This window comes from Periplaneta americana, chromosome 7 (assembly GCF_040183065.1).
Source record: "Periplaneta americana isolate PAMFEO1 chromosome 7, P.americana_PAMFEO1_priV1, whole genome shotgun sequence".
NCBI classification, from domain to species: domain Eukaryota; kingdom Metazoa; phylum Arthropoda; class Insecta; order Blattodea; family Blattidae; genus Periplaneta; species Periplaneta americana.
In genome coordinates this window covers 54,371,925-54,384,456 of record NC_091123.1, presented here as the reverse complement: position 1 = coordinate 54,384,456, position 12,532 = coordinate 54,371,925, and positions in this window count along the sequence as shown.

Here is a 12,532-nt window from a genome sequence, read left to right as displayed (position 1 = left end):
TATTGTAAAGTAATAGTAATATAATAAATTGAACTATCTAAGTAGTTCTTGCAGTCTTTTCCATTGCGCTGTACAATAAATACCCAAAGAATACAATCCCAATTATCTAACCTTTTGTTTTATTTTTTTTGCCTCTGTCTGGTTATATTTTAATTGGGTAGTGTAAAATAGATCGTCACTTTTATCATCCTGGTGGCTCTGGTAAGAATTTTCAGTAGAAGATGCTGTGAGGAATAAAAATGTAAATGTTTTATTTTAAATTGGGTTAGGTTTGAATATCGATGAGGGTGGGAGGGAATACTTTCTGCACAGTTTAATATTTTCGTCAGCAGGTGCGCTGCTAAATGCTTGGAGTAATTAGTTACTCTTTTCGCTACTTGGTGCGCTGCTAGATGTAATAACGCTCCTCCTCCCAACAGGTGGCAGCAAGATCAATTTCTGCAACAGCGCCTCTAGTAAGTGTTACGGGAAACTCGGTAAGTTTCCCATCCTATTATATATTCATCCATGCACTCGTCTTTATTTCCATATCTTTACGGCAGGTAGACAGTCGGCTTTATTTCCATATCGAAGAAAGTCAGGCTAAGATATTTTAATCGACTTTAATGAATTCATCGTCTTTGGCCAGTTCTGAACGCGCGAAATTGAGGTGAAGTAACATGTAACAACTAAATCATGAGAAAGACAACAGTACCTACCCCTTTAATAAATACGTAATTCCCAGGTCCCACGACAGAAGCCGCGGACAAAATATTTAATGACAGCTTTCAGCACAAGGTGATCCAATTACAGTTAATACAACCACAATCACAGAGTATTCATAAAATTTCTATGTATGTAATTAAATCAGAAAATGGGAAATGTTTCAATTCTCACCTTCGGGGGAAAGAGTAGGGAGGGATATGTACGCATTTCGAAAACAACTTTTGTGTGTCTGTAATACACTGTTTCGCCTACTCCAGCACAGCACAACGAAGTGTGCTCAAATAAATTGGATTGTACCTCTGTTATGAAAAGTATTAAATATTCGTTACTGAATTAGAGTTATTCGGTTAGATATTGCTGGAAACATTAAAACAAAATTTCGGTACAAGAGTAGTAATACCTGTATTTAATATCTTTAAATAAGACAGGCTGTGGTACGTGAACCGACCTTACCAACGACATACTAAGTGGATTGGAATACATCTTCAGTAAGTAAAGGAAGGTTTATAACTCTATCATAAGACTAGTGTTTGTACCCTATCTTCTGTTTGTCCTGTAGTCTTAGGCAGTAGCTTTGCACCATAATGACTCCTTGAACAAAGAGTATCGTTGCTTCTAAATGTGTAATATTGGTATAAATTCTTCACAGCAGTAAGAACGAAAATAATGAAAAGATCTGATGATGATGATGATGATGATGATGATGATGATGATGATGATGATGATGATGATGATGATGATAGTGGTGGTGGTGGTGGTCACGGTGAAGATGGTGGTGTTGATTATGGTGATGATGAGTTTATGCAGACGTGGTTTTAGTTCTTGCACTGCAAAGGAAGCAGATGTCATCTAGGAGTTCGAAATTTATTATCAATATGATGTTCTGTGTTACATTAGCGTACGATCATGACAAAGAAATCAGATATCACATCATTCATCAATCACTGTATAAAAATAGCCTACATAGTAAATATAAATAACATCATTCAAAAAACAGTGGAGTAGTAGCAGTAGTAGTAATAATAGTAATAGTAGTAGTAATAATAATAATAATAATAATAATAATAATAATAATAATAATAATACTTACTTACAAATGGCTTTTAAGGAACCCGAAGGTTCATTGCCGCCCTCACATAAGCCCGCCATTGGTCTCTATCCTGAGCAAGATTAATCCAGTCTCTATCATCATATCCCACCTCCCTCAAATCCATTTTAATATTATCCTCCCATCTACGTCTCGGCCTCCCTAAAGGTCTTTTTCCCTCCGGTCTCCCAACTAACACTCTATATGCATTTCTGGATTCGCCCATACGTGCTACATGCCCTGCCCATCTCAAACGTCTGGATTTAATGTTCCTAATTATGTCAGGTGAAGAATACAATGCGTGCACTTCTGCGTTGTGTAACTTTCTCCATTCTCCTGTAACTTCATCCCGCTTAGCCCTAAATATTTTCCTAAGCACCATATTCTCATACACCCTTAACCTATTTTCCTCTCTCAGAGTGAGAGTCCAAGTTTCACAACCATACAGAACAACCGGTAATATAACTGTTTTATATATTCTAACTTTCAGATTTTTGGACAGCAGACTAGATGATAAAAGCTTCTCAACCGAATAACACGTATTTCCCATATTTATTCTGCGTTTAATTTCCTCCCGAGTGTCATTTATATTTGTTACTGTTGCTCCAAGATATTTGAATTTTTCCACCCCTTCGAAGGGTAAATCTCCAATTTTTATATTTCCATTTCGTACAATATTCTGGTCACGAGACATAATCATATACTTTGTCTTTTCGGGATTTACTTCCAAACCGATCGCTTTACTTGCTCCCAGTAAAATTCCCGTGTTTTCCCTAATCGTTTGTGGATTTTCTCCTAACATATTCACGTCATCCGCATAGACAAGAAGCTGATGTAACCCGTTCAATTCCAAACCCTGCCTGTTATCCTGAACTTTCCTAATGGCATATTCTAAAGCGAAGTTAAAAAGTAAAGGTGATAGTGCATCTCCCTGCTTTAGCCCACAATGAATTGGAAAAGCATCAGATAGAAACTGACCTAAACGGACTCTGCTGTATGTTTCACTGAGACACATTTTAATTAATCGAACTAGTTTCTTCGGAATACCAAATTCAATAAGAATATCATATAATACTTCCCTCTTAACCCAGTCATATGCCTTTTTGAAATCTATGAATAACTGATGTACTGTATCCTTATACTCCCATTTTTTCTCCATTATCTGTCGAATACAAAAAAATTTGATCAATAGTCGATCTATTACGCCTAAAACCGCACTGATGATCCCCAATAATTTCATCTACGTACGGAGTTAATCTTCTCAAAAGAATATTCGACAAAATTTTGTACGACGTCAACAAAAGTGATATTTCTCGAAAGTTACCACAGTTGGTTTTGTACCCCTTCTTAAAAATAGGTACAATTATGGACTCCTTCCATTGTCCTGGTACAATTTCCCTTTCCCAAATAGCAAGTACAAGTTTATAAATTTCGCTATATAAAATAATAATAATAATAATAATAATAATAATAATAATAATAATAATAATAATAATAATAGGCTACTTACTTACCAACTTACTTACTTACTTACTTACTTACTTACTTACTTACTTACTTACTGGCTTTTAAGGAACCCGGAGGTTCATTGCCGCCCTCACATAAGCCCGTCATTGGTCCCTATCCTGAGCAAGATTAATCCAGTCTCTGTCATCATACCCCACCTCCCTCAAATCCATTTTAATATTATCTTCCCATCTACGTCTCGGCCTTCCCAAACGTCTTCTTCCCTCCGGCCTCCCAACTAACACACTATATGCATTTCTGGATTCGCCCATACGTGCTATATGCCCTGCCCATCTCAAACGTCTGGATTTAATGTTTCTAATTATGTCAGGTGAAGAATACAATGCGTGCAGTTCTGCGTTGTGTAACTTTCTCCATTCTCCTGTAACTTCATCCCGCTTAGCCCCAAATATTTTCCTAAGCACCTTATTCTCAAACACCCTTAACCCATGTTCCTCTCTCAAAGTGAGAGTTCAAGTTTCACAGCCATAAAGAACAACCGGTAATATAACTGTTTTATAAATTCTAACTTTCAGATTTCTTGACAGCAGACTAGATGATAAAAGCTTCTCAACCGAATAATAACAGGTATGTCCCATATTTATTCTGTGTTTAATTTCCTCCCGAATATAATTTATATTTGTCACTGTTTCTTCAAGATATTTGAATTTTTCCACCTCTTCGAAGGATAAATCTCCAATTTTTTATATTTCCATTTCATACAATATTCTCGTCACGAGAATAATAATAATAATAATAATAATAATAATAATAATAATAATAATAATAATAATAATAATAATAATAATAATCTATACTAATAATAAATCTGTAGCCGAAATTTTTCTGGTAATTTTCGATTTTCCAAAAATAATTGGTCCTAACATATATAATTGACCACCCTGAAACCGAAAATCACTTTTTTTGAAATTTTTGTTTGTATGTCTGTCCGTCTGTCTGTATGTTTGTTACCTTTTCACGCGTTAATGGCTGAACCGATTTATATGAAAATTGGAATATAAATTAAGTTCGTTGTAACTTAGATTTTAGACTATATGGCATTCAAAATATATTATTTAAAAGGGGGGTTTAAGTGGCCCTGAATTAAATAAATCGAAATATCTCGGTTATTATTGATTTTTGTGAAAAATGTTACATAACAAAAGTTTCTTTAAAAATAATTTCCGATAAAATTTATTCCTTGAAAAAGTTTGATAGGACTGATATTTAATGAGATAAATGAGTTTTAAAATTAAAATAACTGCCATCTAAGGCCGTGTAATGAATTGAAAAACAAATGACTTCGTCTATAAGGGGCCTTGGACAGCAACAATCGAAAGCTATGAAAGCTAGCCTACAGATAATGTTTCTGTGTTTCTATGAAGTAATATCGGAAGCTAAATTAACCGATTTGTATAATTAATTATTATTTCACCACTGGAAAATGTAGTTTCTCTAGATGGACATAATGCTATAATGTTATTACAGTAACTTCTGATATAATATAATATAATATAATATAATATGTAATATTATATAATATAATATAAATTAAGTTATTTGAAGGGTTCAGTACCATAGTGGGCCAAGCGCCATTTACTGAATACGTAGAAAACAAGGGTTAATATTAAGTTATTACCATAATTCAATGGAAACCTGTAACAAGTAAAATAAAATATACAAATCAAATCTAAATGATGTCAAGCTTCATTAACTATGGTTGCATATAATAAAAATTAAGAAACATATTAAAGGAATTGTCATTGCACCAAATGAGTGTCTCTGGACCAAAATGATCGCATTTTAATTATTTGGATGCAATTTAAATTAAGTAACATTTTAAACGATTTATCCTTCTATCAAACACGAATGTTCCCTGGATCAAACGTCCTATTTTAATTATGTAATTACTTTATATTTATTTCTAACGGGTGCAGCGGAGCGCACGGGTACGGCTAGTAATAATAATAATAGTAAACAATGATAATTTAAGAACAAAGTGTTGATATGTTCAGTTACATGTAATTCTAACAGTTAAACAAGTAAAATATAAAATATTTATATATTAAAAATAAATAGGGTATTCTAAAAAAGTAATATTTCAAGAAAGATCATATGCAAAGATCATATTATCATATTTCGTCGTTGTTCCTGTAAAAACTCCTATGTGGCATGTTTATCGATTTTCAGATTTTTGCTCTGTTAAGTAACTTAAATAGTGATACAGCAAATAATCAAATCTCCTATAAGTAATTATATTTCTATGTTTCGAAAATGTAAGAATTCACAGTCTCCTATGTACGGCTGGCATAGTATGAATAAATGTGTTATTTCGTCCTACTGAAAACTTTCATAATTTGCACATAGGAGTTTTTGCAGGAACAACGACGATTTATTATATTTAACATACTGTATATTTTAAATAAGTATCTTATGAATGCGTGATAGCGGTACTTCTTTTTACTTAATTTGATTCTTAGTTTGCTCTATTTTGTTGTCAAGTTAACCTACAAAACTTTCATGTTTACTTGATATTAATATTAAATTCTTACTACGGTAAATAGAATAATTACTTCAATTATTTCCGCTTTAAGTATAATATTATTTTCGTTTCTTGTTAACGAGTTTTACTCATATGGGGGTTAGGTTTATATTAGATAGAACATTTTGTTTTCTAAATGTTTTATCTAAATATTGTTTCTATTATAGTAATCTAATTAGTTTCAGAAAAGTCTATTTCTGTGACATATGTTTTATAATTACTGTGTTTATGTCGCTTTTCCCCCGTATTTTGTTATTTATGTAGGCCTACGGTTACAAAATGTTTTCTGATATTCTAATAATTAAGTATTATTGTTGTTGTTGTTGTTGTTGTTGTTGTTGACATTTCTACAAAGTATCTTTGTAAATAGTATTGCTCTGTATAACTGTGCATAGGCCTAAGAATAATATTACATTTCTACAACCTAGGGACGATAAGTAGACCTAATAGCCTACAGGTTTGTTTCCGATCTCTGATAACGAATGTGAATAGCGTCATGTGCGTCAGGAATCACACCGACAGCTGAATTGCGGCGAGAGGTGACAGACCAGTAGTGAGTGATTTCATAATCGGAGTGCACGGTGTATCACAGTAGCAATGCCCAAGAAAATCGAGCCTTTTTGGGAAGGGGTACATAAGAACCCTTTTCGAGGCCAAGCATAGTTACGTGAAAATCATAGGAGCCTGCAAGACTGGCAAAGCTCGGATGGGATTAATTCCAGAGTGCAAAAAGCAAGCACATCCACCCCCCGTCACAAGTCGCCGCACCCCACGAGATGATACAAATTAATTCCATTCGAGCTTTATCAATCTTGTTAAGTACACAGAAGATGCCTTTCTTGAAAATAACGAAACCTCGTTTATTGCAGGCTTTTTTTATCTTCACTTAAGTGTACTTGGCATTGGAAAGGGTCGTAATGTACCCCTCCCAAAAAGGCTCGATTTTATTGGGAATTTCTGCTGTGAATCGCTGTGCACTCAGACTATGAGATCACCCACTACTGGTCTGTCACCTCGCGCCACAGTTCAGCTGTCGTGTGACTCCTAAAGCACATGATATCATTCAAATTCGTTATGAGAGATCGGAAACAACCCTGTATATGCGTTTGTCCTTCAGGCGAACATTTCAGTTTTTTCCTTGCTTATCTACATTGCTGCATCCAACTAATATAATGTGTATATGAGGAGAGGGACTACCTTGTCAGTTGCTTTGTAAATACTGTATTATTCTGAGTGTACTAAACTTTAAAGTAAATGTGCTTCAACTTCGAACTCTAATCATAACATATTGTCAATAAGAGATGTCTTTTCGTGAAAACGAAATTCCGAACCCGCATTAACGCTGGTTCACAGTAAAGCGGGAACGGAAACGACAACGAGAAGGAGAATGGAAATATTGTTAAAATAAATGTATTTATATGTGAGCATTTACAATTAACTATTGTGAACGCTCACATTTAAATACATTTATTTTAACAATATTTCCGTTTTCGTTCTCGTTGTCGTTTTCGTTCCCGGTTTATTGTGAACCAGCCTTTACCTGGCGGGACACGCGTGACTCTTGGAAACCACCGCTTTAGTCAACAGAAGGTACTCTGACTCGCTTTAAACATTCCATATATAATGTACCGGTATGTGTAATCCTCGTTTTGCTTCCTCTAAATTGGAATGGTTCTAAATGGCTGAGATGATTACGGAGTAGCTTACTGATATCCCTCTGGTGACGTCGATAATGTCATAATTTCATAAATTATGCCTCGGTGACATCATTATCTGGTGGTACCGTTAATCAATTGGCGTCAGTGTATTATTAGATAGAAGCTGATCACTACTTTGCCCTGGGTTAAGCCAATCTCTGCTTGCAAACAAACAAGAATACTGCGAGTGTGTGTGTGTCTAGCAATTTCAGTAATGCCACATTAACTAACCAACTGAAGACAAATATTACACGTAAACGTTGGTGCTTGTGTTCCACTTCTTGTATCCATTCTTGATGTACTTACAACGATTCCGTCGGAGTAATTTGTCATAATTCTTTTTTTTTTTCTAAAGTGCTGCTATTATTTGGAAAATAATTTAGATATCAAAATTCAAACCCTTATTAATTTACTATTTTTGTTTCACATATTTGCCTTCTTTCTATAGAATTTCCCAAATACTCAAGAAACTCTTGCATTCACATCCTGTAATAATCACTTGAACTTTATAATAAAATCAGTAGCCTATACCAGAATGCTGCCATTGTTGTTCAGTTTCCACTGAATCAAACAGATTGAAAGTCGAAACAGTGTCAAAAGTAATTTAAGTATAGGACAAGACAATCCTTCGACATTTTCTTGTGAAATAGCGGTGTCGAACCTCACATTTTAATGCTAAATAATATTAAGTCATTCTGTTTGGTTTCAAATTCGTGGATTCCAGAACGCCTTCAGATCTTTATTGTATTAGTACAGTGAGCTGAAAATATTGTATGGTAAAGTTGCCTAATTCCGTGATACATTTTTTTCACTGAATGTCACAGAATTGGGTATCTTGGTAGGAAGTTCACCGATGTCTCAAAAGTAGGTGAAAGATGCAATCTTTCGAGAAAGATGTCTAGCGCTACGGTCGAACGGCAAAGCTTTGACTGACATTCAATTTTAAAAAAATATCACGGGATTAGGGGTATCACGGAAATAAGTAACTTTACCCTACAGTATTTTCCTGAACCTCCAGAAGAATTATTTCTCTTTAGTCACAGCGATGAAAGGACGACACAATCTTTGCACATCTTTTAAATAATTTGCTGTCCGTTTGCTGTTTTATTTAATGACGCTCGCAACTGTCGATGTTATATCAGCGTCGCCGGTGTGCCGGAATTTTGTCCCGCAGGAGTTCTTTTACATGCCAGTAAGTCTACTGACATGAACCTGTCACATTTAAGCACATTTAAATGCCATCGACCTGACCCGAGATCGAACCCGCAACCTCAGGCATAGAAGGCCAACCATCACAGACGACCTTGTGGAGCAACGCATCTTATTGCTTGCTCATAACGTTAGGCCCATAGACCTGGCACAGCTGACGATAAATTTCAGTCGGCGCTATGCCCTGTACATTCAAAAACTTATGCCCTGTACATTCAAAAACTTTATCACTGATCGCACTTCACACGCGGTGGGAGCTGAAATAGGAACGTCCATCTTCAACCAATGCAACGAAGCTATTGAGAGCACTCGGGAAGTTCCGTCAGCGCGTGCGCCATGCCAGGACATTACTCTCACGTACACGCAGTCGCTTCGCGCAACATATGGTTTGCTAGCTGCGGGACAAGTGGGAAAGTTACTTTATGTACGCGCCTCGTACCACAGAACATTATATTCATTTAGGCGAAAAAAAATATATTCCTGAAACGTTCTGAAACAAGTATATAGATGTTACTCGTACTATCATCCTTGCAGCGGTATGGACGCTTTGCTTTTGTCACTTTGTGGAAACAGTGTGCTATCGCAGACTTCACTGCCTAAATGAGGTGTCAGCTGGCCATGTGTGATTAACCGATGGTTGTAAATAGTGCAGCGAAAAAATATCATTTAACCACAGTTACTTTTTAACCGTAATATCCTAATCCGTGGTTACCCTACTACGTTTTTAACCGAAATTGATGCAATCACTACAAGACAGTCCGGAATCTGCCTAGAAGAATTATACCAGAAGAACCACAACTCGTTATCTTCCTTGTCATCAGAATCTTCTTATGACACAAGGCCCTAAATCTAGTTTCTCCTCATTTACGCATGCGTTAGGTCACTTCCTCTCTCTTATGCATGCAGGAATTCGAGTAACAGGTTTCCTCTTCCTCGCGAGTTAAATCTTGAAACGTAATTGCTGCCTTGTCTGCATATAGCCTATTGTTCGTATGTACTCGAACGTCTTAATTGTTTAACTGCTTGAGTTTATTCCAAATTAAATCTAAATTACAATGTTCTGAAATCTTAAAGAGCAAGCTTCTCTAATTACATTTATTCTCTTTTGTTTTCAGGTAAGTGGCTTCGATGTCTCTTCTCACGTGTAAAGGAAGGAGTCTTGCGAGGGCAGACGTAGGACGTGTCCTCTACTTCCTTGTAAGCTCTTCGCTGTTGCAATAAGTACAATCTCTTTCATGCTTCCTTGTCATTAGTGAGGTGTTTGTCATTGTTACTATGTGCTTTGTAATTCGTTCCTGGAGTTTTAACTTTAAGTAAGCAGCGAAATGTAAATTGCTCATACTTTGTCGTTTTACAGATTAATCAGTGAACATTAAAAGACAATCTCGTTAGGATGTACAGCACTTGGCAAAAGACAGATTCTGCATATTAGAAATCAACTATGAATTATTTAAATTTGTAGTACTTGAACCAGGTAGTGATAGGGGTAAAAAATCCTAGTCTTTATTTTGTGTTTTAAACAAAAGTACAAAACTTGCTCTTTAAAACAATGTAAATACTGTGGGGGGGGGTATTTCTGCAGATAAGCCTTTTATATGGCCTCTTTAAATCTGGCGGTGCATGTAATTCATATATTCTTCTTTTTCTTTAAATGCAGTTTTCCATAAGTTGATATTTTTCAAACTTAAGTGCATTTTTCTGTGAAACTACCGAATCAATTTACATGAAATTTTTGGAATGTTTTCTGCAGTATGTTTTCTACATAATAAACCTACGGGTTTAAGAATATCACACACACAACACGAGAAAAAAATATATATGCATTGAAAGAAGTGCAAAAAATCTTAAACAAAGTTCAGTATTTTTTCTGTTTCACCAGGGGTGATATATCTAACTAAATTTTCCTTTATGATTTACAGTATACATTACTAGATAACTTAAAAAAATATATATAAAGTATATGAGTGAAGATTGTAGCAAGTAATATGCACCTGAAGAATGAGGTACACTTAGCAAAGTAGGAAAACAAGGTTTATCAATTAAGGCCTTTATTTTGCACTTGGATACGAAACTAATTAGTTGTCTTTTATACCACTGAATTCAGAATGATTTATTGTATAAGAATGGAAATTTTTATTCCACTCTGAGCACTAAAAGTCTAGAAATACTGAACTAAACTTTTGTACTGATATTTTTTAATCGCACAGACATCACTACCCACGCCCATTAAGATACAATGTGAAGACCCACTGAGTCCACACCTGTGGAGTAACGGTTAGCGCGTCTGACAGCGAAACCAGGTGGCTCGGGTCCGAATCCCGGTTGGGGTAAGTTATCTGGTTGAGTTTTTTTCCGGGGTTTTCCCTCAACCCAATATGAGCAAATGCTGGGTAACTTTCGGTGCTGGACCCTGGAGTCATTTCACCGGGATTATCACCTTCATTCAGTCGCTAAATAACCTGAGGTGTTGATACAGCGTCGTAAAATAATTCACAAAAAAAAAAGACCACTGACCCTATTGACTTAGAAAATAAAACAGTGGTCATATAACCAGCGAAAGTGTGGAAAACGATAGATTGTAATACAACGCTGAAAATACTTTACAGATAAATTATTAAAAATTGAAGTCCGTAACAGAAAGGCTAACTTATACATTTCTTGTATGGTTCAGTGTGGATATATCAGTTCAGGAGACTATTAGCCTGAATTTAGTAAAAGTAGTCCCAAAAAATGTAACCCATATAAGTAAATGGTCTAATATAATTCAATATCGAAAGCGTAAATATCAGATCGTTTGAAAGGACCTGCATGGTCCAAAATATATCCAAACGTGTGATAAGGCTTTTTGTCTAGTACCCGCAGAACAACGATTGTAACTGAATTATTAATAAGTAGACTTAAGTACTAAGTTGCCATTTTGATGTTATGCAAATGTTAAGCAGAAAAAGCGAAAAACAAACAAACAAACATACAAACAAATTTTCAATTTTGTATTATGATGTCAAGACTATAAGGTCAATAATGAATGATAATTTATTCCATCTTTTTTTTTTTTTATTGCAACGCGGAAATCGACAACTATAAGTTAAAGGTGGTAATTGAACTAAAATTAATCTATGTTTCTGAAGTTCATATTTCTGTTAAGAATATTCTTTATCAAAGGGTCTGGGCATTAAAACGTACCTAATTTGATTGTGAACAATTAAGATAAAAGTATTAATTCACATTAATTAATGAAGTTCATTATTTTAGTGATTTTCCAATAATATATGTAAGCTAACCCTATTTCACCCGTGATAGGCATGTTCTAAATTTAATTAATTTCCATTTTTATGACACAGATTTCAAGTAAATGTTTATACAATGGGCGTTCAATAAGTAATTCTCCCCACAGCTGTGAAATTTATTGTTATTAATTATTATTTACACTCACCTACTTTTCATATCCTTTAACTCCATCCATGAGTTGCTTCTCCACGCAAGCATCTCGTCCTTGATGACAACGCTTGACCGAGCACTGCAATTGAACCCCTACATAAAATTACACGCTTTTGCTGGGAGCGCCATGAATACCCACCTTACAGCCCTGATTTGGCGCCTAACGACTTCCATCTGTTTCCAGTACTGGCGAAGGAGTTTTGGAAGGTCGCCAATGCCAGAACTTTATAAAATTGAAGGACTGTGTCCTTTCGAGGTTCACTTAATAAGGTGCGTTTAATTGTTCCACGCATGTAATTAAATCGTCGTATTTTTATTTGTATAAATTTCCTAGTGTTAGCTATTTCA